The 26523-nt window shown below is 42.6% G+C and overlaps 4 non-coding genes across 4 annotated transcripts; 2 read left to right on the forward strand and 2 right to left on the reverse strand.

Annotated features, from left to right (window-relative positions):
* Nucleotides 1–8089: 8089 nt before the first annotated feature.
* Nucleotides 8090–8161, forward strand: trnaq-uug (transfer RNA glutamine (anticodon UUG)). The gene has a single exon. It is a non-coding gene; the product is annotated as a tRNA-Gln (tRNA).
* Nucleotides 8162–9898: 1737 nt separating this feature from the next.
* On the reverse strand, nt 9899–9990 carry trnar-ucu (transfer RNA arginine (anticodon UCU)). Its single transcript is given in 2 exon segments — nt 9899–9934; nt 9954–9990. It is a non-coding gene; the product is annotated as a tRNA-Arg (tRNA).
* A 2575-nt stretch (nt 9991–12565) lies between these two features.
* trnap-ugg (transfer RNA proline (anticodon UGG)) lies at nt 12566–12637 on the forward strand. Its single transcript has one exon. It is a non-coding gene; the product is annotated as a tRNA-Pro (tRNA).
* Nucleotides 12638–26149: 13512 nt separating this feature from the next.
* trnad-guc (transfer RNA aspartic acid (anticodon GUC)) lies at nt 26150–26221 on the reverse strand. Its single transcript has one exon. It is a non-coding gene; the product is annotated as a tRNA-Asp (tRNA).
* Nucleotides 26222–26523: the final 302 nt, after the last annotated feature.

The following is a 26523-nucleotide window of genomic DNA, read 5'->3' on the forward strand; positions in this document are numbered from 1 at the left end:
AGATCAATGTTTTTTCCCGTCTTTCTAATTCTAGCATGGACAAGTGCCCTTTGAATTCAGATAACATGAACAACATGAACAGATATTACAATCATATCAGACTGTCCTGCTATTGATATGTATGTATCAGTAAAAAGCTGATTAATAACATGACAACAGCCTTAACACACATCTGGAACCTGTCACTTCAAAGCAGCTGTGTTCCAAAGAACATGAACATTGCTAAAGTTACAGCACTGTTCAAAAATGGAAACAAACAGAACTTCACACACTACAGACCAGCCTCACTGCTGCCTCACTTCTCTAAAGTCCTTGAAACACTGTTTAATGATCGCTTAGAAACATTTATTGAAGAACATCAGTTATTAAATGAAAGCCAACATGGATCTAGACTGAAAAGATCAACCTCAATGGCAACAACTGATGCAGCAGAAGAAATCTCAAATGAGCTGCACAATAAAGAAATCTGCCTGGAACTGGGTCAAAGTGATTTAACTGATAGAGTGCAATATGTGCAGATGGCATTTTGCTTCTAGGTGTCTTAGCATTGCTTGTGCTGTCCACCAGGGGTCAGTATTAGGTCCTTCTTGCTACATTCTGCACAGCACAGATCCTGTTTAAAGCATATAATAACTTCTTACCTGGTACCATCCAGAAACTCTTCACTCTGAGAGAGCAGTCTAACAGTCTGAGAGGTTATGGCAACTTTAAAGTCCTGATGGTGAGAAGCACCAGGAAGAGTCTGTGTGTCTGTATGTGGAGTCAAAGGGTTAATACTAATAATCAGTTATATTAAATTATGGATGATTATAGTATATTGTGTGATTCTCTGTTTCTATGCATAGATTCATCCTGTGCTGTTGTTATGTATGTGCTTACAGTATGACAGGAAGCAGCTACAGGTTATGTTCTATGAATGATGGAGACGGCTGGAGTCAGATCAGTTCTACTTCCTTCCACTCCCTTTCAAGCATATAGTGCAGACTTTATGTACAAGCATGTATCCAGGGTCAGTTCTGCAGGCTTGTTACACTGGCCCTTACACGGTCCTACAAAAAGTAAATGACTGTGATTTTATCTGCCATGGCATTTGTGACGGCCACAAAAGTGTCACATTTGTGTTTTGGGAATAACACGTTTGTAATGTATTGTTTGTTTTTGGAATAGGTATATACTTGAGAAACGTAAAGTGTGTGTTTTGTAAGGCTTTTCCTTTAAAAAAATGGGTCTGTAATAACCACTCCAGAACAGCAGGGGGCAGCGTCAAGTGCTGGGTTTCTCTGCGCTACAGGTGGATTTTCCTCATTACTGCAGAGGGCGCACTGTGAACTGACGCGCTGTCGTCCTGCCTCATCATTTCTTTCCTGAATTTCAGGTTAGTGATAAATGTGTAAAATGACACAGAATAAGGATAACACGATGTGAAAATGTGTTTAAGATTTGAGTGAGTTATGTTGGCCAAATAGCTCTGTAGAAACATGGGTTTAATTAGTTGCTGTGCTCCGTGACGAGCAGGCTGAGCCTGAGATACTTTGTTAGCTTGGCACACACATATCCCTCCGCGCAGTGTGTGCAAGTGAGCTCCGTATAAGTTTGCTCCCACTTGGTTATGAGTTGTTTCGCCAAATGAGTTGTGAATAAAATGTTTAGGATTGAATATGAGTAAGACAGAGTTAAGTAAAGCATTGTTAACCTTGGTTTGATGGGTCTTTGCAGTATGGTGATTACAGTGAATGAGTTATGCTCATCGAAGGACAGTTTATATTAAAGACTGTTAATAGAAGTTGTAAAAACATTTTGAATAGCTTAATATTACAACAGTCCATACATTTTGAGTATAAAGAGTAAGAAAAGACATTTTTGGAAATGTATGTTATTTTGGGATGGACTGTAATTTATTGATGTTGATTTATGATTGATTCATGTTGAACGGACATTCAATATTGCACATACATTGGACATAATGAGTCTGAACAATAAGAGTTATTGTTATAAGTATTTTCTGAAGGAAATGTCCAAATAAATGACTGCAGAGAACGCACTGTGAACTGACACGCTGTCGCCCTGCCTCATCATTTCTTTCCTGAATTTCAGGAGTTTATCTGGCAGCCCGGTGCCGTTGCTACGGTACCCGTTACACATTCACTACCTCAGATTGGTCCACACTCACAACATCTACATGAGCATCAGTGTGACTTGGCTGCTGAGCGGGACCATGAGCGCTTATGGTCTGGCTTGGTGCTCAGCCAGATGAAGTTTGACTCCCAGCAGCAACCAGTGGTCTCGTGTGTGAGGCCGTCTCCCTTAAAGAGCGCCTCCCACTCGCCACAAAGGAGGACCTGCTGCTGTTTGGACCCCTGTCTGTAATAATGTTCTCTCACTGTTGTTGCTCCAGTTGAACCAAATGGTTCTCAGGCTAATCAAGAACTGCCGTCCCTCAAATGACCAAAATTCAGTCCCATGGTCATGTTAAACTGTCAGTGGTAGAAAGTATCTATGTAAAGCTAAAAACAAACAAACAAAAATCAATAAACACTGTAGTCTTTACCAGGTAACAACATAATACAGAGAGATGTGTCAAGGAGCAAATCTGCAGTTCCTTACATGGCCACTTGGTAGCTGGTCCAAAATAGTTTCTGTCCTGATAGACTTCCATATAAAATACTTTACAGCTAGAATTATTTTTTAATTAAATTTGAGCAGCCAGACCCCAAAAACCCCATATCCAAAACCACTGAGGAGAGATTGTTGAACTGTAGGTTGTTCAACTCCCACCACTGAGTGACAAAATGTTTGTTCCAGCTCATTAGCCACTTGCTAAAGCTAAGTAGCTAACTGAGTGGCACACATGTCCAGGGCCCAGAGCTAATGTTCTGAGCCAATTTTAGAGGTTTGGCCATTCTGTGTCTGAATGGCACAGGCTTGAATGTGGAAAAGCCAAACCTGATTTACCGTGTTTCCAGCAATTTCTCAGCAATACTTTGACACACAGGCACCAAATTCACAGGACTCAATCGCAGGAAGGCCTTATACATGTGTGCCAAGTTTGAAGGATTTTTTTAGGCCTGAATATCACCTAACTTGCTGCTGATGAGTCTGTGGTTGCCAGTGCCATTTTGTTTGCTGTTGTGTGCTGGGGCAGCAGACTGAAAGCAGTGGACACAAACAGACTCAATAAACTGATCAGAAGGACATGATGGTCTGCTGTGGGTCATGTCTTTGTTCTGCACATGTACAGCTAACATCTCCAGTGTTACACAAACACATCATGTGCTGCTTGACTTGTTCCATTCATGGTAGGAAAGCATGTGGAAGTCACACATGTCAAATCTGTGCTAGTCTCCCTTCATTCAGCCCATATGAAGACAAAGAGTCTGCAGGTCCAGGAAGTTATAATTAACTATCATTAAATAACAAGAACTTATGATGCAGCCAGCACATTTATACCATGAAGACCCCTTTAAAAGAATAAACCTCAAAAACTGGTGTTTTCATCTGCCAAAAAGTGACTGTGGCCCCACAGTGAGTCCAGGGGCTTATTTCTGCCTCAAAAGGACTTGATTTCACTCTGGTCTGTGATATTTAACAGATTATTGTTTAATCCAGGAACACTTCAGACCGGTGCTGTAGGTGGACTGACTTGCAGCCACCCTTTGAAATATCTTAGAAATAAAGGTGAGGTTGGAGATCACAGCAGTTCAGAAGCCTGTGGTACTTAATCTGTTGCCAGAGACAGGTTGATCTGGCCACAGTGTGAAATCAGCCTGTCTAGTGTAGGGTGAAAGAATTGATTCTGCAGTGTGTGTTCAGATATAGAGGAGTGTGCCCCTAACATGAAGTATTCATGTTTAAATGTGTTTATCACTTAATAATGTGATTTTCATAAGTGTTTATGTGTTAGGAAGTTTTATAGAAAATCAAAGTAATTTGAGGATACTGAATGTATTAAGAAGTAATTTCATAGTGTGTCATATAACTTTGTTTTCTGCAGTTCAGGCTGTGGCAGATGAGATCAGTTGTTTTTCTGCTCTCTGGAGCTCCGCTTGGTACGAGATGGTCATAAATTCAGACTAAGGACAGCAGCACCTCTGACCTGATAAAAGCCAGATTCTATTCTATTCTAATGTCAGTATTGGAATGGCAATGTAATTTACATCCTTTATCCACTGTACTGTAGGCTATGTAGATTTAATGATATATATTCTGAAAAAATAGATGGAATTTGACACAGTTTGTTTCAGTGTGCTGGGTGTAATACTTTATCATGTGCTGCTTTTAGGTGGAGAAGGCGTCCAAAGCTTACGGGTCGTTGTGCATGTGGGTCATAGCTATGGATCTTTACTCCAAAGAAAAAGAAAACGTGGTTAAAGCACAGGTCAGTCATAAAGAGTGCAGTTTATTATTACTGATACACATGCACATTTGCAATATTTCTTCACAGTCTGCTGTCTGTTCCTTTGTCACTTTGGCTATTCATCTGCCATGCACCGCTCTGTGTGACTGGTCTGCATACTCTTCTCCCGCTACCCTTACCTACGCAGGCAGAGCTGGATACAACCAAGAAAATACTAAGGGACAAGCAACAACAACTTAAGGAGATGGAGGATCAGATGAAGGACCTACAGGACCAGTTGGACAGCAGCATAAATGAGAAGGAAGATTTGGGTGAGGGCCATGTTTTAATGCATTACGTTGATATGATAAACCATACCTGGTTGCAGTTCTAAAATCAGTTGATGCTTTAAAAATAGAACTTGTCTAAACTCTGTTCATTAAAATGTCTTTTTTCCTTCCTCATAGTTATCAAAATGGCTCTGACACAGGCTCGACTGGACAGAGCAGGGAAACTGACTTCTGCTCTGGGGGACAGCAGATACGCTGGGGAAAAAATGTTGCAAATCTTGAGCAGGACATCAACAGTGTTGTGGGAAATGTATGCATTGCAGCTGCCTGCATTGCCTACTATGGAGCCTTCACTTCCCACCATAGACAGCTGGTAGGTACAGTGTGATGGGATGGTTTAAAACCTTTAGGGCCTCTGTGATAAAGTGTGCAGCTGGTATGGCCAATGTGAGCCTGGTCTAGAGTTTTTTTTTTTAGAAACATATTGTGAAAAAGCAGTAACAGCTAATACCATAGACCCTGTTTACTCTTGTTCCCCAGTGGATTAAGCAGTGTCAGAAGCTAAACATACCCATCAGTTCCCCCTTCAGCCTGATCGACTTTCTGAGTGATCCATATGACATCCTCCAGTGGAACACTGAAGGGTTGCCCTGTGACACTGTATCTACAGAGAATGCAATCCTGGTAACCAAAGACCGTCGCTGGCCTCTTATGATCGACCCACAGGATCAGGTGGCGTAAATTAATTCAGAGGACATATGTATTCTATGAAAATAGAACCTCCTTTCAGACACAGTCAGAGACAAAGTCACAGACTGGCCCCCGCCCCAGCATACCTAACGCAACAATACCAAGCTTCCCTTCATACAGTAGAAAGGACACCAACCAGCTCGTTCAGCATTGCAAATTTGCACTAAATTAAGATATTTTCACTGCTTCTTTATTGTGTTTCCATGTCTGATCATGTTTCCTTGAATGCTGTAGGTAATACACTTGGCATCAGCAAGTGTGCACCAGAGACAGTTAGGTCACTATGGAGTCTTGGAATTCACATTCAACAAACCTTTGCTCACAAAATCCCAAACGGCTATCAACTATAATAGGTATTTATGTGCTTTCCAAGAAGCACACATTTGGAATAAAAACAGTATCGCACACAAGAACCTTTGTGAATCCTTCTGCCATTGAAGCTACATATTGGGCAGTATAATGAACGCCTGGCATCAAACCATGTTTCTGCAGACATTAAATCACCTGCCAGCTACACCTGTGTGCAATGCCCTTTTGTTCAACACCAGCCAGGAGAGCAGAAGGACCCTGTGAATGCAAGGGTTTACTCCAGTGTTTATTCAAACCAGGGGTTGCATGGTGACTGTAACGGCCGAATAAGTCTGAGGAGCGTTTTTGTTAGACAGAAAAAACAAAGGCACTGATGATGCAGAGTGACATGACAGTTAAATCTTCATAAATTAATTAGTGTTTCATTAGAATTGTAGTGTGTGTGATCCTGGCTTCGATTGATGTAAAATGTGTCTTTTGGCATGTACATTTTTTTCTGTTTTCCAGAAATGTATTAAAGTTACAATCATCAATTTCACTGTGACTGAGTCTGGCCTGGAGGACCAACTGCTCAGGTAGACACAAGACAGATATTGAATTCTAACCAAACTTTAAGACTCACATTCACAACTTTACCCTTTTCCTTCTCTTTTCCCCCCTTTCTTCTCCTTTCTCTACCTCCAAAACCCTTGAAAATTACAATTACCCTGCAACTTGTTTCTCTCTTTAAAGTGATGTGGTGCGTCTTGAGAGTCCACATCTTGAGGAACAGAGCAATAAGCTGATTGTTCGCATCAACGCTGACCGCAATCAGCTGAAAGATATCGAGGACCGCATTGTTGAGCTTCTCTCTAACTCTAAGGGGAATATACTTGACAATGAGGAGCTCGTTCAGACTCTCCAGGAGTCAAAGGTGGGGATCTGGCAGAGATCATACCTGTCATCATTTTCAACTTTCTGATCGTTTTCCTAATTGTAATTGAAACTTTTTGTTGTTCTTGTTCTAGTTGTCATGCTCCTCTTTCACTTCTTTTGTCTGTTTTTTCTCCACTATCTCCAGGTGACATCAGAGGCCATAAAGCATCACCTGAAGGAGGCAGAGGGGGACTCCTTCCTTGTGTATCTTGGGGAGTCCATACAGGCGTGGAGTGGCTTCCCCAGGATACAGTCGGAAGTAGAGCTTGCGGTTGATGATTTGGTCTCAGTTCTAGAATGATTGCTGCTGGGAGTTTGAGCAGACAGCTGTTTACAGGGTCTAAGTTGGAATAAAGATTAATCCTGTAAATGCAAACGTCCAATCTACTGAAGTTCAAAGATGTGGGCTCGTCCGGGATTTGAACACAGGACCTGTGAGGAACTGGAACCACTTCTTCATCTGAACCATGGGGATGCCAATTTATAACACCTGAAACCACCTCCACTGTCTGCACCAAGCGGCAACCTTCGGGGCTCAAAGTGGAAGCCCATGCGGAAGTGTCAAAACTTGTAATTCACGCTGCAACAGCTGGGGGCTGGCTCCAAAAGCGAGTAATTTCCCATAGACTCCCATGTTAAAATGGCCGATTTCACAGCAGAAAAGAACATGTTTACGGCCTGGTACAAAAAATCGCTGTGGTCTCAGATGATAGGTTCTCTTCTAGTGTCAATTGTAGGGGGGGTGAATTTTTTTACAACTCACTCGTTTCAATTGTATTCGGACTTAAAATTACGCCTAATTATGGGCGTTGCCGCTTGAGTGACAGACAGTTGACGTATCACAGCGTGAGTTTCCTGCTTCCACGATCGCCCGCCCCCCTAAACCCCGCTCGTGCTCCCCCTCTTTGTCCATATTCGGAGTTTTAGTTGACGTGACGCTGCCAACATGGCGGCGATCATCACGTCCCGGAACCTCCCACTGAGACTCAAAACGGCTCTTCAGAAACAAACGGGTGACGTCACGGTGGCTCTGTCCATAGTTTTTACTGTCAATGGTCTGCACACACAGGAAGTTCACCCTGAATCAATGCTCTCCGTTTCAGTTAACCTGTTTGCACAGAATTATTCTCTGTAACAACATGTAGAGCCCGGATAGCTCAGGCTAATTTTCATATCTGTCCAATGAGAGACAATTATCAGAGGAGAGGTTCTGCTTCTCAGGAGGGTCACACCCTAATACAAGACCACTTCCTGTTATGCAACTGTTATGATTCAATGTTGGGCTAATGCCACAGCCACAAAAAGACATTTCTCCCAGCTGCTAGACAGCAAGCCTTATCTAGACATGGAAGACAGTCTCCTCATGGAGGACAGTGACATGCAAAGTGTTCAATCTTTGTTGACACAAAGAAATCTTTGCATGTATCTTTACCAATGTCAAACTGCTGACAGTCGGCCGGGTAGAGGAGGAGAAGAAGACCCATGAGAAGCAGGTTCCATGGTGTAATGGTTAGCACTCTGGACTTTGACTCCAGCGATCTGAGTTCAAATCTCAGTGGAACCTTTAGTTTAGTTTGGACAGTAATACTGGTGTCCTTTCTACTTTCTCTAAAAATTCAGGGCTCATTTTGCAGATTTCCAGTCAGCATGTTGTAACTGAATAACTATCAGAGTGTATCAGAAGGAGAAGTTACATAAAGATATAATTTAAATCTCTCTCCTAAATGACACCTTAATCTGGGATTAATAATGAGTATAAAAGTAGCTGAAGACATAATTTATTAAAGTATTATAACAAATACCTCCTTTATAGGGCTGTCTTGATAACTGCCTCTCATTTCCACCTGTTGTCTGTTCCATTTGCACAACAGCAGCTGAAACTGATCCACAATCAGTGTTGATCCTAACTGGACAGGCTGGTTTCACACAAGTGTGACTGACTTTTTGGGGCAATATTATAACAAATACTTATGAGACATTATATAAAAAGAAAGATCAGTGCATCATGACTTCAGCTCCATTCAAAGCTTTAGGAGGCTTCATGGCCTCCATCACTCCATAAGACTGTTCCATCTGTTCTGCATCTCTGACATGTGCTGGGACGTGGTGGCTTGGATGTTTCAGTGCAGCTCATCTAGTAATAATGTGTAACACATATATGAACATCAAGCTGATCATGTCATGCTAAACCGAGTCCTTGGAAGAGCAGAAGCTGTGAACACACCTCATGGAGCAATGGTAGCACGTCTGAGTCCAGATCAGAAGGTTGCATGTTCAAATCATGTCAGGGTCACTGGTTTTATGTAATTTAGTCCTCTTTCTGTTCACACCAGGTCCACTAGAGCTCTCAGACTCCTCCACTGCACTGAAGTCTGGGTAGTTTTCACTTGAAGCAGAATGTCGGCTTTCTCCTGTGTTTTCTGGTTAAATTACTGCACATTCAGGGAAAATAGAGTTAGGGTTAAATAGAGCAAAAAATCCTGAGTCATCGATCTGCATTCGTTTAGAGGGCCGAAAGGGAGCAAGTGTGAAAACACCCTAAATTTTAATCTTAAGTGGGACCAACACTCCCCCGAGTAGCTTCTTCAGTTCTGCAGTGACAATGTTCTTCCTCAGCCAGTTGTTGTCTTTGTCTTGTTGTCTGTGGGTCTTGTTTTTGTGGCTTTGATGACAGCCCAGCTGGGATAGCCACAGGTTTGCAGGGCCTTCCTGATGTGATGTTGCTCCTTCTTCTTCTCCTCTGAGCTGGTCGGTACAGTTTGAGCTCTGTGCTGCAACCATTGCGACAGCCATCGCACCTCAGAGTGATCCAGCAGTGCCTCATGTTCAGCAGCATACAGTGAGCAGCTTTAATCTCTGGATTGACAGACTTTATCTGCGCAATAACTTACAGAACAGAATGTCTTCCAAAATATCTCCTTTCCAGGGATAGCACACCAAAACTATCAACTGAGCAGCACTGGAGATGCTCTGCTCTGTCGATTCATCCAACTGAAAGGAAAATTGCTTACATGATTGCAGTCTATCCAGCAGCTGTGCCTGAATGTCAGCTGAGAGATCTTCTGTTCTCCTCCTCACCATGTCATTTGAAAAAGGTACAACTTTCAGTTTATTAGCTGCCTCTGTGCCAAGCAAAAGCTCACACCAGTCAGATCTCTGTCCACCTGTACGGTCACAAAGCCGGGGGCAGCAACGCTGTTTTCCGGGATGTCTGAGTGCAGTCCTTTTTTTCTAGCTCTCAGGACAGGAGCTGTATCCACCCTGAAGGACAGCGCCACAGGTTAAAAGTTAAAAGGCACTTTGACTCTGGTGGGACTCGAACCCACAACCTTTGAATCACTTCTCCTGTGTTTAACTAGAAGTCCAATGCGCTATCCATTGCGCCACAGAGCCACAAAGCAGTCTGTTTGTTTGTCCTAGAATGAAAGGCAGAAATCCGGAATAAGCAGCAGCATTCCAGGATAGTCAACAGAATTCCGGAATTATACGATATACGATACGATACGTCTGCTGCCATCAGGAAAGAGACTGCGCAGCCTCCGGGCCAGGACCAGCAGACTGAGGGACAGCTTCATCCACCAGGCTGTCAGGAAGCTGAACTCTCTCCCTGCTGTGCCCCACTTTCTCCCCCTTCCCTCTACAAAAGAACCCCCCCCCCCCCAAGTTAGGAACTCTGTGCACCAGCCACTTTACCCTGTGCATTCTCTTGCACCCTAGTCATGTCATCCAGTCTCATATAAGCTGCTTAAACCATTCCTGGACTGTTTACATTATGCCAACTGCACTGTCTTGCACTATACATCTTCTGCACTCTTACTGCATTGTGCCTTCATTTTTGTGCCTTGTATTTTGTGTGTGCCTCATTGTAGGTACATTTTTTTACACTTACACAAGTTTTTAGTTATATGTTATATATGGAGTGAAGAGTAACGCAATTTCGATTCTCTGTATGTCCAGCACATATAGCAGATTTGACAATAAAGCTGACTTTGAATTAAAACGAGTGAGTTGTAAAAAAAATCACCTCCCATACAATTGACACTAGAAGAGAACCTATCATCTGAGACCAGAATGTTTTTTGTACCAGGCTGTAAACATGTTCATTTCTGCTTTCATTTTAACATGGGAGTCTATGGGTAATAACACGCGTGAATTACAATTTTTCACACATGTCGTAAACATTCCAACTTAAGACTAGTGGTTAAGACCTTCAAAACTCAGTGTGTAACATTGTTGGTAAAAACTGTTTGCTTTGGCATGTTTGTAGAGAAGATTGAAGCAAGGTGTCTGGACTTGTAGAGTTTTCCTGAAGACATTTCACTGCTCATCCAAGCAGCTTCATCAGTTGTTGATCTGTTGGTGGGGAAACATGGTTTATATGTGGTTGCAGACCTCAGTGGGTGGTCTGGATAAAACTCACAAACAATAGCACTAAATGTTTCCATAACTACCTGTGATGATCTGGCTGCCTGTGCCAGGTGTGTCTAACGACTGGCTAACGACTATGAGACTGCTGGTAGACAGCCCATTGTTCTTGCTGTTAGCATGTGACTTGGAGTGAAACTTCCTGGGAATGGATGAAATAACTGCTTTGTATGTGGTAAAAAGATGAGGCCACCACCTCGAGAAGGTTTTACCAGCTTAACATAGATGGCTTCCTTGACTTCCTCTCTGTCTAAAATGTGAACATTGTTGTCCTCAAAGGAGTGTCCTTTGTCTTTGAGGTGGAGGTGAACAGCTGAGTCTTGTCCTGAGGAGGTGGCTCTCCTGTGCTGAGCCATTCTCCTGTGGAGTGGTTGTTCCAATGTACAGATCAGAGCATTCCTCACTGCACTGGACTGCATATATGATATTGCTGTGTTTCTCCCTGGGAGTTTTATCCTTTGGGTGTACCAGTTTCTGTCTCAGGATTGTCCTCCAGTGGAGACTGCAACTTTAACACAGCGCCTTGGACGAAAAGCAGACTTGCAGAATGAAAGGCAGCATTCCAGAATGAAAAGCATTCCAGAATGAAATTCAAATTTCCGGAATGAAAGGCAGTAATCCAGAATAAGTGGCAGCATTCCAGAATAGACATCAGTATTCCGGAATGACAGGCAGAATTCCCGAATAACACTCTGTATAGTGGAACAGAAGTCAGCAAGACATCATTCTGGAATGAAAAGCATCCCAGAATGGAAGAAAGCATTCCCAAATGAAAGGCAGAAATCTAGAATGAGAGCATCCTGGAATAGACATCCATCCACCCACTCCAGAATGATAGGCAGGATTCTGGAATGGTAGACAAAATTCTGGGATTAAACCCCTAACCCAACAGCGGCCTGTGATGTCATGGAAGCGTGCGTTCCAAAATGGAAGGCAACATTCCAGGACAAAAGTCAGCATAACAGAATGAAAAGCAGATTTGCGGAATGAAAGACACCATTCCAGAATGAAAAGCAGTCCATAATGAAAGTCACAATTTTGGAATGAAATGCAGAAGTCCAGAATAAACAGTAGCATTCCAGTATAGACATCAGTATTCCGGAATGATAGGCAGAATTCCCGAATAACATCATAACATCATTTAATCAATAGGGCTCGACCGATTAGCTCGATCCCCATACGGCCAATCTGTGTTTTCATTGTTGAAGCGTGGACATGCCTGTTTCACTTACTGTGTGCTGGTTGGTACATTGGACTCAAGGATTGGTTTTTGAAGACACTCCTCCAAGTGGTGTCTTCAGTTCTGCTACTATTCTGGTTGGGAATCTGAGTTTTATGTGTTCAGGATCTCTGTGGGTGGATCTTGCAGGAAATCAGACTTTTAATCTGAGGGCCCAGGGTTCAAGTCCCTCTTCAGGAGCAACACTATATATCCCTAACCAGAAATCTTTGTACATATCTTTACCAATGTCAAACTAAGAAAAACATGTGCTTTGTGTTGTTCTTCCACCAACTGAAACATGAAAAGCAAGAAGTCACATGTGGCTCGTTGGTCTAGGGGTATGATTCTCGCTTTGGGTGCGAGAGGTCCCGGGTTCAAATCCCGGACGAGCCCTTATCTTTGAAATTCAGTAGATTAGATAGTCTGTCTCATGTTTACATTTACATCAACCCAAATAGGTTCATATTCCAATTTAGACCCTGTAAACAGCAGTCTGCTCAAACTCCTAGAAGCAATCATTCTAGAACTAATATTGTTTCTTCAAGAGAAGAAGTCTTTGCACTGAGGACTAACGTCGGAAGTAAAGGCTGCACGTAGACATTTTAAGCCAATGATCCCCTCGGCAATAATAAGGAATGTCAACTCACTACTGAATAAGATGGATGAGCTGTTTGCGCTGAACAATCAACAGAGTTACCGTGAGTGCAGCTTATACATCTTCACAGAGACGTGGCTCACTGATATGAGACTGGATGCTAACGTGGATCTACCAGGCTTTACTGCTGTGAGAGCCGACAGAGACACGAACGCTTGTGGGAAGAGCAGAGGTTCATCATATATGTGAATGAACGCCCAGGACATGTCTCAGTGAAAAAGGTACTGTGTTGTCAGGACTTGGAACTGTTAGCCTGCAGCCATATTACTTGCTGAGGGAGCTAAGTCACGTGATCGTGCTCTGTGTTTACGCCCCACCGAGCGCGGACGCATCAGCTGCCTATGAGAAGATACACACAGTAACAGCAAGACTGCAGACAAAGCACCCCGAGGCGTTTATGGTTCTGGTTCACCTGCAGCCACAGTACACCCCCCTGGTCAAAAGGATGTCTAAAACCACACGTTCAATCAGGAAGTGGTCAGCTGAGGCAGAGGATGGTCTGAGGGACTGCTTTGACACCACTGACTGGGATGTAATGCTAAAAACACATGTTGAGGACATAGGGGAGCAGACTCACTGCACTCAAAAAACTGATTCAAGCCCCTCTTAGAGGTGAAACATTATTATTTTGTTTGTCTTATGAAAATGTTATTAATTCCAACAATACCCAAATATGTTTAGCAGATGTAACATAAATATATATTTGCTTTGACTCCCGTGGCCCTCTCAAACCGAATGAGTTCAACTAGCAGAGCAAGAGCATGAGCAGGAGATCAGCCTCTGTCCTACCCGCCATCTGCCTCTGCTTGAAACTACTGTTGGTAAGTTTTCTGTCTTCTATTCAATAAGTTTATTATCTTTATGTGAAACAATGTGCATGCCTTAAGATAAATGGACCTTGAGTTTAGGAAGAAGTGTCAGTCATTGTTCATGTTGGGGTAGACAGGCTACAAGCAGCTAAGATTAGTTAGCATTCGTTGTAGCTAACGTCTATGGTCGCGTCATATAGCCGTCAGAGGTAAGTGGTGAACACGGTTAGTACTCGGAGTTTTCTACACAGGCACGTTGAATTCATCCTTAACACACTGAGAGCGCAGCTCGCCGCCAGCTAACGCAATCCAAAAGTGCTTTGCTTTACTTTTGTAGTGTAGCTGACAGGCTAACGTTAGCCCAGAGCTAACGCTCTGTGTTAGCCTGAGCAGCACTTGTATGCAGGGGTACAGCCCCCCCCCCCATTTAGTGAGTAGGAAACTCCACCTAATGCTGTCTCGATTGCTCGTGAAAAACTCCGTTCCACTAAGTTCGTAAGAGAATAACCTCACCGCTGAAATCCATCCTCCATGTTTTCCTGGTTGCCACAGCGCTGCAATACTAGGGGTGGGCGAATCGATCTAAATATCGATAGTATCGATACCAAAGTTAGGATCAGTAATTACTCGATACTAGCGTGATGAGATCGATATTTCTGTGGAAGTTTCTCTTCTATACCTTCAGCAACTTTACTCGTATTTACTCGCGGTGCAAACAGCGCTCCTCTCTCACTCTACTCAGTGCGCAGGCACACTCCGCCCCTCCCCCTCCTTCTCCACTCTGCCGGAGCAGACGGAGCTCCTGATTGGCTGTAAAGTACAGCTAGTATCATGGAGACAGCAGAGAGGAAGAGGAGCGCTGTTTGGAGTTATTTCACAGCGACAGATGAGAAGAAGAAACTGCTACTTGTGAGGTGTGCAGGAAAGTGACCTGCCACTGTGGAAACACAACTCATTTACACAAACATAAAGCAGCAGAGCCCAAAGCGGAGCTGCAGAGTAAACAGAGGGAGGAGGAAGAGGCAGATCCCCAAACATGAACCAGAGACAGTGGTCACTGACAAAGGCTTTACTGCAAAACACAGGTAGATGATTTAAAAAAGTGAAGGTTGAGTAATTGAGTAATCTGCAGCATGAATTAATGCTGTCTTTCTGAGTGCTGTGATAAGACATGGATCGTTATCACAAGGAGCATTGCTGACATGATTGTGAAGTTAAAATTTCAAACTTATACAGTTCTGCACTTTTGTTTGCAGCTTGATTTATTAACAAATGTTTCTTGTGTATTATTATTCTGCCAATCACGATAATCTATTTAAGGGCAAAAAAGAAGGCAAAAAAAATTATTTATGATCATGAAATTTCAATGTAAAAGTATCGGTATCGGTGATACTGGCCCTGTATTTACTTGGTATCGGATCGATACTGAAATCTTCAGTATCGCCCACCCCTATGCAATACCGTTACTATAGTAACGGACCTAACAAAGCCAGTGGTTTCTTCGAGCGAGCGTAAAACACCGTAAAGAGAACCGTCGGTGCTGCTCGAAGCTGGAGGAGGTAACGTCAGTGTCATCCCACAAAGTCCAGCTCATGCTGAAGCCTGACTGCTTTGTCACATGGCCCCAGGTGACGTTAGGTTGATGTTAAATCAACTTAGAAAAGTTGGGAGGAAGCTGCTGTTTACTGTCAGTTACAGTAGACGGTATTATTTGTCTGATGACATGTTGTTGCCTTTTCTGCTCCCTCCCCACACACAATGGACATGAGGACATTCCCAACAAAGACACGGAGAGTTAGAGTTGTTTTCAGCATTAACCCATATTGTAATAAGGCCAGGTTAGCTCCTGTTAGCCTGCTAGCTTAAGCCTCGCCTAGCCAGTGCACATAGCCACCTGCTCCTACTCTTATCAGCAAGAATAAAACACATGTGATGGACCGTCAGGACACAGTGGAGCATTATATGAACAGGGAAACACTGATGTAGCAGATGAGGCAGGGCGTCATTATAAACACATCCACAAGGTTTGTTGTGAATTCAGCAGTTTTATAAGCAAATAAAAATAAGGACATGCATCTTTTTGTAAGTTAGTATTTTTAGTGTTTCAGTATTATCTGCATTAAGCAGTTTGGTTCATTTTTCTATGGGATTTGCCAGTTTTTTGTCTCTGTAAATGAGAGAAGGCCTCAGATATGGAGGCTGTTAGTGTAGTAGCACCAGTATGTTTGACAAAACTGTTGTTTCACTTGGAATTAGTTTGTCACCGAGTTTTTGTTGAATCTGTCTCTGAAATAGTCATGAAGTGTTTACTTCTGTAGGTAAAATAGTTTAACAACCTGTTAAAATCCGCAGGAAATCGCAACTACTTCATATTATTATATTTCATAATATACTGATGTACTTTTTTTCACCACCCACCCACAGAAGGTGTCCCCCCCACATTTTTAATGCTTCCTACGCCACTGACTAAATCACATTTTTACTTGTCAACAGTAACCCAGGCCTCCCGCGTGGCAGGCGAGAATTCCACCACTGAACCACCAATGCTGTGAAAAGCTGACATCTAGTGGTGCCATCGCAGGTTGCAGCCTCCTCATTCCAAAATCAATCCCTCCTCCACATATAAGCTGTGTCTCATTTCAGGGTCTGCATCCTTCGGAGTGCGCATTTTAAGGCCGCTTACGTCACAAAGCTGCGCGAAGGCTGTCCCAATTCGCCAAAAGTCGAAGGGTCCTTCAAATGCGTCCTCCAAATGCGTCCTCCTTTTGCCTGAATTTGGAGGATGCATCGCTACCATCCTTCGTGGCCTTAAATATCCCACAATGCTTTGCGGGCCTACTTTTTGTCCAATAGTACAATGACGGACCAAGCGAGCGGCAGCGGCAGGAGTGCCGAATTCACATTTAAATGTAAGTACAGAGCAGTAGTTCCAGAGTTTTAAAATGCTAGTAGTGACAGCGGCATTAAAAAAATGAGTTTTGTATTTACAAACATGACGCCCTGTTGATACGAGGCGCTGTAAACTAAACGCTTTGATTGAATGTTGTTTCTTGTTGTTTACTGTAGTATAGTATAAAGTATAGTTCACGTGAGGAGCAATATTATCGTTATTATATCAAACGGTCATTCTGCCTGTTGGCATTTTGTTGAAGGAGGAGCAGAGGGAAACAGAAGAAACCTGACAAAACTTTTGAACAACTTCTCAGTGACCACAGTAAATCATTTATTGTTCTGTTATGTACAATATTTACAAAGACACAGTTTGAACATTTCTAACTATTTACCAGTGGGCATTATGAAAATGTACAGTTTATTATTTATAAAGATCAGCAGAAAATACTATTCACAAAGAACATATATATAAATGTTTGGCTGAGCAGGAGTCCTTGGTGCTGCTGGACTGGATGATGCCACGGTGAAGACCTTGGAGTCCTCTGGCTGTGAGTGGGACATCATCTGGGGGAGGGGGGTGTCTGTCTCCTCTGTCCACCACATCGTCCATCAGGGTTTGCAGAGCGGACGATCGGCGGCTGCCATGTTACTAAAGATGTTTTTAAAAAGGGCAAAAATAAAAATAATAACTTCAACAGAGCGGCTTCCAACGCAGCTTAAAATATGAAAAGCTATAAAATATGTATCCTCACCCTCCAAAGGTGATGATGGTCAGTACACCTCCTCCAGGACAGACAGCTGGTCCTGCAGGGAGCCCCACTCTCCTCCACCCAGCAGTAATTCTCTGGTGCAGTGACAGACCTGATGCTTAATGACACATTAAAGCAGTGGTTTCAGGGTTATTTGCAGGGTTCTTACACATTTAGCTATTTAATTTAAAGTATTAAAATTACAAACAGACCCTGTATCAAGTCTTACAATTGAATCAAATATAAATTACATTTAATCATATTTGTCTATCTACTGGTTATATATCTAGCGTTTGCTCAGTAACTGGTATATTAATTATGATCAATAATATGGTTAAACAGCAGCTTACCGTCACCTCCCCACTGCGCTCTCCCAGCCTGAAGAAAATGAGCCGTCACCGGTTTTGCTGCCGCAGGAGCCGCCTCTCCTCTTCCTCCAACAACAAATAAATATATTAAAATATTCCAAATTTCTAAATCCACACTGTTGTCCCGCTTGTTGTCTAGTCCGTGTTGTGTCGCTGTCGCTGCTTTTGTTTTTCCCGGGGCAAAATTTATGACGTCACGCCACAATCAGGAAGTGCTTTGAAGGCCAGACCGTCCCATTTACCAACGGTTGAGGATCCTCCGGAGGATCCTCAGGAGGACGCGGCCTCCTGAGACTGCGTAGGCTGCGTCCTCCGAAGGATGCAGACCCTGAAATGAGACACAGCTTGTGTAACAACTGCTCTGGATTGGGATGAGTCTGAGTAGCACTTTGTTAGCTTTGTAAAGCTGTGTGGTAGTTATAGAGGAACTGAAAAGAGTCAACAACAACTGTCAGGGCTCGTCCGGGATTTGAACCCGGGACCTCTCGCACCCTAAGCGAGAATCAGGAAGTGCTTTGAAGGCCAGACCGTCCCATTTACCTGTCCTGCTGTGTTGATCCTAACTGGACAGGCTGGTTTCACACAAGTGTGTCCAGATCAACCTGTCTCTGGCAACAGATCATCATCTTCATCACCTCTCACCAACTTCCCTTCATCTGCTTGGAGCCGCAGCCAGGCGGTGCCAGATCGTTCATATGGTGGCATATTAGTCATTCATTTATTGCCACATGTTTTCATTGAATGTTACATGTATTGATTTAATTTCTGCGTTGTGGGTCAAATAAAGGTTTCCTCCATTTTAATTCATATTGATTCAGTTCACACTGTGTTTATGTCTCCTTGTAGCTGACAGCAGCAACAACAGGGCTCAGTCTGTTTAACCACTGGATGTAGTGAAGTTTGTAGTTATCCAGAGAAGGACTGTGTGCTTTATGATTTGTATCTTAAGAGGAGATTTGCATATTAGGGATGAAATAAATACAGCGTGAAATATAAATAAATAAATAAATAAACTGCAAATGTCCCTTTCGGGGCTCCATAAATGTTAATCCTAAAAAAGGAACATCCAGTGTGGACTTGCATACACAGTGAACATAAACTGCTATAATAACAACTTTAAAAACAATCAGACTAATTCCACTGTGATCCTTAGCAGCATTATCCGTAATAAGATTGTCAGTGAAGAAAACAAACAAATATACACACACACACTCTTCTCCCAGCTCTTATAAAGACATCCGTCATGGAAGCAGAGTCCTACCGGAGCTCCAGAGAGACACAAACTGCAGCAGCGCTCTGTGACCCATGTCCACTCTGTGTGTCCTCCAGACAGTCCTCCTCATGTCTCTGCTCATGTCTTTATCAGGACAGCAGTCAGGTCCAGCCCTCTGGGGGATTTCTGCTCTCACTGTTTAACTCTGATTTCCTGATAGCAGCACTCACACAGCTCAATGCTGAAGACACACACACACACACACACAAATGTTCTCTTGCTGCCTCATATATCCAGCCACTGAGAGTTACCATGGTAACCAGGTCATCAGTGTTATTCAGCTCACTTGTCAGTGATCAGATCTGTTCTGTTAGTATCTTAAGTGACTGCAGACAGTGTTGTTAGATGTGTTTATGTTTTACGAGTGTTCACAAAGTGAGAGAAACATGTAATAGCATGTTGCTAACAGACGCTAATCTGTGTTACCTTAAAGCTAGACTCATAACCAGAGAGTAAGTACGCTTATATGAAGTTATGAGGTTAAGTTGGTTACATGTGTGACTGTGAAATGAAAATGCATTTGTTTATTTCTGAACAGAATGTTTGAGATTAGTGCAGCATATACATTGCAAATGTTTGGATGTTTGTATTTGGAATCAAAGCAGAACATAAGCAGAGAGCCAGACAAAATGGTGAACTAGAACAGAGCAAATGTACTGCTGAAAATGTCCTGAGCTCATGCGTCTTACTACAGAGCTACAATAGTGGATCATTTGTAAACTTTTCTGTTTGGTAAGGCGTATGGTTAACTGATCATTTGATGTTTGATGAACTCCTTCTTGTTGTTGGGGGGTCTTGTTTTTGTGGCTTTGCTGAGTGCCCACTTGGGGTAGCCACAGGTTTGCAGGACCTTCCTGATGTGGTGTTGCTCCTTCTTCTTCCCCTCTGAACTGGTTGGTACAATCATGCTGTAACAAACACATGTGCTTAATGGGTAAGGTGGGAGGAGGCATGAAGAAGAAAGGCTTTACTATGAAGTCTGGATACATCACTGTGAGTTTAATGGAACTTATTGGAGTCTTAACTCATAATGAAAGAAGTGACATAATTAGTTTCATGTTTACTTAATATTTTGAAGTGTAAAAATGTTTCACCAAAGACGTTGAGTAGAGCCTGCTTACAGTTTTTAGAGTGTATATCAGTTCACCGTGCAGCATAGTGCTCATGAACAGTGAGCTGCTGAGACACACCGACATGTGGACTTTGCTTCTTCAGGGAAAACATTGAGATGCATTTTCACACAGGTTGGTTTGGTCCACTGTCCTCTGCACTTAGGAGGCCAGTGCCTTATCCATTAGGCCACTGGGGCTAACATGTGCCTCCTCCATGTGTGTTAAGGTCTTCCCCTTCCTGGGTGATTCACAGGGGTGTGGGGTCAATCAGAGGTGCTGTAACACCGTTGTGATTTGGAAGATGTACTCCAGACATTGACAAGAATTCTTAAAATAGGCACAAAATTCTTGGCTCTGTAAGACTAAAATGCAACTTAAAACATGACAGAAAACCTTCAATTAATCCATTTTGTTCTAAAACCAGAAATGAAAAACCACTAATTTAAGATTAAGTAACTTAAAATTAGAATTTAAGTCTATCTACTAAATTACCTTTAGGAAATGACACCTTAATCTGCACAAATGTAGTTAAAATAAGACATCATTCCTTAAAACAGTATAACAAATATAAGTGAAGTTGTCTTAAATCAAGACACCAAAAGTTTTTCATTCAATATATTGTATTTAATTCAAAACAGGACCACTTCCACATTCCAAAAAACATCAACAACAAATGTGACGAATGTGATGAACTTTTCTTTGAAAATCAAACACAAGCTTCTACAAACAAAGGGGCTCACTCACTCAGGGAAGGACTTCCACTCACCAATCGCTTCTTTGTAGTGGGGGGTCAAATCCTGCTCGTGGACTGAATGGTTGTGTACCTCTGTTTGCAGTACTGACAGGAGTGTAGAAATGCACTTTGGGTATGTGCAGGGCATAGTAATATGCCATGAGGTAGAGAAGTCCCTCATTAAGTCTGTCCATGGTGAAGGTGCTCACTGGAGTGTTTCCAACGGCGATCATGCAGTTGTCCTCAGAAACAAGCAGAACAGGAGAAGACAGGCCCCGCTGCCGCATGAACCCATCAGGATCCTCAGAAGTCTGGATGACACAAATAAATGAAGAAGATTAGAAAAACAGAACTTTGACCTGGATGAGGACATTAGTGAAATTCTATGGTCACAATAAATCCCCTTAGCATTCAGCCCTGCAAATGCTGAATGCAGCACAGCTAGAGCCAATGAAGTCAGTACTACATTAAGCACACTGTAGAAAACACTTCCCCTTCCCCTGGAACTTTGGAAATGATCAAAGTTTATCTCAAAGTAACTAAACTAAATATAAAATGTATGAAAAACAGGAATATATTATGAACAATCTTACCGAAAGGACATGGAAAAGAGCCTGGCTGCTTGAGCCCAGTTTCTTTGGTGGCATAGTGCTGGACGGACAGAGCAGTGGCAGGGCTCTGAAGACAGCTGTGATATGCTCCACTGGTTGAATGGAAAAGGCACAATACAACGTGGTACTATAAGTAACTGTAACATAAATAACTGAGACATTATTATGTAAAAAGATCTAAATGTATCATGACTTCACCTCCATTCAAAGTTTTTGGAGGCTTCTTCATCACACCATAAAACTGGACCTTTGAGTAGAAGCTTTTCCATCTGTTCTGCATCTCTGATATGTGCTGGAAGTTGCTTGGTTGGAGAATAGGCTGCAGCTCGTCAAGCACCTGAAAAACAGATTCAGTGAAGAATTAAAAAAAAGTCTAACATTCTATCTAAAATGATTCACCATCAGGCCAAACAAATCTATAATGTGTGAGACATATGAACATTATGCTATTTATGTCAGGCTACAAACTGAGTCATGTGAACTAAGTGGGACCAACGTTACTTACGTGATCCAGTTCCCTGAAACAAGGGTAAGCCTCTAGAATCCTTTAAGACGTCAGAGGTGATGAAGCGTCTTCGAGACTCGGATTCAAGGTTCAGCAATTGAGTTACTGCAGCTTTGTTTGGCTTTTTGGACTTGTACATTTCTTGGAGGGTCTTGTAGTGTCCTGCTTGGATTTTCTGGCTGTCCAGACATCAACTGAACAAGCTGAAGACATTACAGGGACATTATGATGGAAAGAGGACATGAGATATCCAAACAAGCAAGTTGTCAGTATAATAAACTGAGTAAGTGGTAGCATTAATTCATTAATGTTTGTGTTGCTTGATATAAAAGTAAAATATTGGACCAGAGTACAGACACTCTTGGACACATAGTGAAACATTCCAAAGCTGCTGAATGTCCAGAATGTGCCATATGAATGAACTCAGCCAAAATTATATTTAATACAATACATACATTCTTCATCACTGCTGTCCCGTTTTGCACTGGGGTGCTGGCTCTAGGTGACACTGGGATGCCCATGGAACTAACAGGTGAATGTTCCAGAATAATGGTGGATGCACTGGAATCTCCATAACTGACTTCTTGCCGTGGTTTCTTGGAAGGTGGAACTTTGGTCTTCCTCGGACTTTTCACATTTGAGAGTCTCTTCATGAGCTTTTTGGCAACATGTTCCTGCAAGGCATACATAGTGTCAGGGTTTGTGGATGAGGTGAGGACACAGTTGCAGGACGCAGAGCGGTTTAAATGTTCAAAAGCAGTCTTTTATTTAAAGCCAGGAGGGCAAACAAAACAAACTAAAAATCACACTTGTTGTGGTCAAAAGGTAAAGTACAAAAGTAGCAACACAAAATCACACTGGCGTGGAAAAACTACAGGGCAGGAGCAAAACAACAAGAGCAAGGCAACTACCTGGAGCGCCCCGAGGTCAGGCAGAAATACATGGCATGGTAGGCGAGGATCTAGGCATGGCATGGCATGGCATGGACGAGACATTAAACAAACAAACCCTACACCAGACGAGACGAACTAGCAAGGACAAAGGGGAAGACACAGACTATATACAAAGGGACCAGGGAAGACAACGAGACACAGGTGACACACATGAGGGCAGGGCTGGTAATCAACCAGGAGGGAAAACACAGGAAGCAAAACTCCAGACAATACACAGGGAGGACAGGACTACCAAAGTAAAACAGGAAACACAAGACAAGACTAGACAGCTAAACACAAACCAGGGAAAACAAAACACCAGGACTACAGGAAAAATAACTATAACTAAACACAGATTAAACTAAAAACCCAAAACAAGGAAAACTAAACCATAAATAAACCCAAGTCGTGACACACAGTAAATGAAAAAAAACTTATACTGATGGCATGCACCTCATGTTTGGCAGGGCATCTGGAAACAGATAGTGATATTGAACCATGTGCTGTTTATCAGTCCTGTTATACTGTGACAGACAGATCTGACCTTTTCATTTTGATTCACTACAAGCCATATAGCCCGGCGCCTCCAGAAATGTTCAGGACCAGGAAAGAGGTCTTTAACGTCATCTCGGGAAAGCGATGGGATCAAGTCTTCTCCAATATTAGCAGCTGTAAAACAGAAAAGTTAGTCAGGGCCAAGAAACAGAGGTTATCATTAAATTCCTTCAGATTTTTACATAGTAGGTGAGGATATTTTGTCAGCACCTGTTTCCACATTTTTTATTTCTTGCTACTTCTACTTCAAGAGTAGTATGTGAACTTAACATCATGTATTCATGTCTTACAAATGACCAGTTGTTGCTGTATTTTCAGTGTTTACAGTCCTTGACATTGAGAGAATGGCCCCACAGCTCAATGAGACATAAGCTATTACTAGATTAGCCCGTTTTATGTGTTTTAGCTGCTAAACTTTAGCCGCGAATCCACAACTTGTTAAGCTAGGCTAACTACATTAACTCACCATTAACACCAGCACAACATCAAAGTAACCCTTGTAGCATACCTCTGACTGTGGCAGGTGTAACCTCGTCCAGTTTGTCCATTTTATGAGTCTGACATCCACAGTTTGTTGAGAATTATGATTTCACAGCAGCAGCAGGTAACCTCTAGCTTAAAGTTTAGCTTCACGGACTCCAAGTGGAAAAAAACGCGACAGGTGGAATGTACCATATTCCAAGAGGGAGCGGGGAGGGGCTCTAAGCCTAAATACCTTTAATTTGCATTTTTACAAACTATATTTACGTAAATAAGGTCATATTGCTTCATAATATATCGGCATATCTGGATAATTGATAAATAGTACGTGGTTTCTGTTGTTATAAGACATGGAATTGTGGTACGTACCTTCATCATGACGTGTCAGCAGGTCGGCTTCATGCAGAGCAGGCAGCTAGCTGCTAGCTAAGGCTAAAAACAGGGAATGATTTGGCGCTGTGTTATCTGCTTTGTGTTTGTAGCTCTCACTCTCAAGTCTTTACTGAGTCATATAAATACTGCTCATAGTCGTAGTCCGGACTTTGTTTGTGGAATTGATGGATGCACCAAAGAATATGGAGTCTACAACTCACTATGGTCACATTGGAAGAAACCACCGCGAACACCTTGAACATGGCAGCAACCATTCACAGGGAGAGAAGACAACAGCAGCTTCATCAGGTGAACAGAACCGTGTGGGCATACAGTCCAGCTGAGCGACGGGGGAAACCAGTGAGCGAACGGATGAAGCAGTGCTGGAAACAGGGGGTCATGTCTTCCTGTAGACTCTCTGCATCAAGTCAGTCAGAGGTGAGTCCTGTCCAGTTTAATAACAGCATCATGTTTTGTGTGGAGGAACAGTGATTTTCTTTTTAAGGAGGACATCAGGTGTAACCGTCTGACCAGACAAGCTACTGCTGTTATGTTGACTGCAAGAGAAAGCACCATCTTTCACAGGTCTGTCTACATACAACATTATTACATCTGTTTTGATTTGTGGCTCTGTTGATTATCTGCATGTCAAGGACAAGCCTAACTCTCACTGAATGGTGCACATCTGGGCTGATGCCTGCAATTGAAAACATTGTGTTTCAAATATTGTGTATATATATTGAAAATAAAAAATACATTTACAGTGACCCTATTAGTCATTAGTCATATTTCTCTATGAGATGTGATGTTTAATAATTCCTTGTATTTGCTCTCTGCTATCTAATTAGGATTTGAATGTACTTTGAATGCCTTAATAATGAGTTAAATAGCATCATTGTGTGGATGTTAATATAATACACTTTGTAATAGAGATTGCATGCTAATAAATTAAAAACATGGACTGCTTGTATTTAATTTGCTCTTATTTCTTGTCTGTTCTGCAGAGGTGTGAATGATGTCTTGGCAGCAATGCAGCAATATCAAGCTCTGTTGGTGACTAGTCTGAGGAGTCAGCTACAAACTGTATTTCAACATCAGGGAACTTGAAAAGGAAGCGTTGGCAGTATTGGACCGGATTGAGGATCCATTCACATCTGTTTGGACAGCATACAGACAGGACAATGTGATTAAGAACAATGTCAAGTGTGTGGAGTCAGAGCTTTCTGTTGGCTGTACCGCCTGCTGCAGGAAAAAGGGACAAAAAGGGTTCTTGCCACAGTTCCTGAATGTTTTCATTACATACCTCTGATTACAAGTTCAGAACAGATATTGTCCCATCCAAATATAAATAAATAATGTGTTGTACACTGTGGTGTGTGAATATTGCACCTATCAGAAGTGGTTATTATACAGTCTGACAGCAGCAGAGGTTGTGTGTAATGACCAGCAGAGGGCGTGTGAAGGAGCAACAAGCAGAAACTACAGAGGAGAAGAGACACAACAAAGATCAGAACAGACACACTCAGCTCTTCTCTCTGAGACCATGATGATACCGTCACATATCATCACTGCACATGTTTTTGGCTGCACGTCTGGAAATGAGAGGAGACAGAACATTATCATACATGTTGCATAAGTAAAGTCACATGACATGCACCACTGTAAATAAAGGAAACCACATATTTTTAAGACACTTAGAGCACAGAGCCCAAGAAATAATATAATCTAAAGCTCACAAGACACAAGACGAACAGAACAGAACAGAACAAATACTTTATTTATCCCAAACTGGGAAATGTTTTCTATTGCAGCAGCAATGTACAGGGTCAGTATCATCCTATCTGCTGGTAAAAGTCTTTCTCCCCATCGGGGAATCGAACCCCGGTCTTCCGCGTGACAGGCGGAGATACTATCCACTATACTAACGAGGAATGCTGACAACCACCATCTGTCATAGCAGCAGCCACCTGGTGCGGTCATGTGTCAGCTGGGGTGTGACGGAGTGGCTACGTCAGTAACTGTGGGCAGACTGCAGGTGTGTGTGCACCCAGACACACACAGGTCCCAGCTGAGAGCAGCCGGACCTTCCTGTCCTCCTGTCCATCGCTGTCCAAGGTGAACCGACACCACCAGACCACAGGGCCATTATTTATTTAGCAGGAAAGAAGAAGATGCTCTGCAGCATTCAGGTGTTATCAAGACAGCCCCTATAAAGGAGAGGTTCTGCTTCTCA

Source organism: Parambassis ranga, unplaced genomic scaffold (genome assembly GCF_900634625.1).
Source record: "Parambassis ranga unplaced genomic scaffold, fParRan2.1 scaffold_22_arrow_ctg1, whole genome shotgun sequence".
NCBI lineage: Eukaryota > Metazoa > Chordata > Actinopteri > Ambassidae > Parambassis > Parambassis ranga.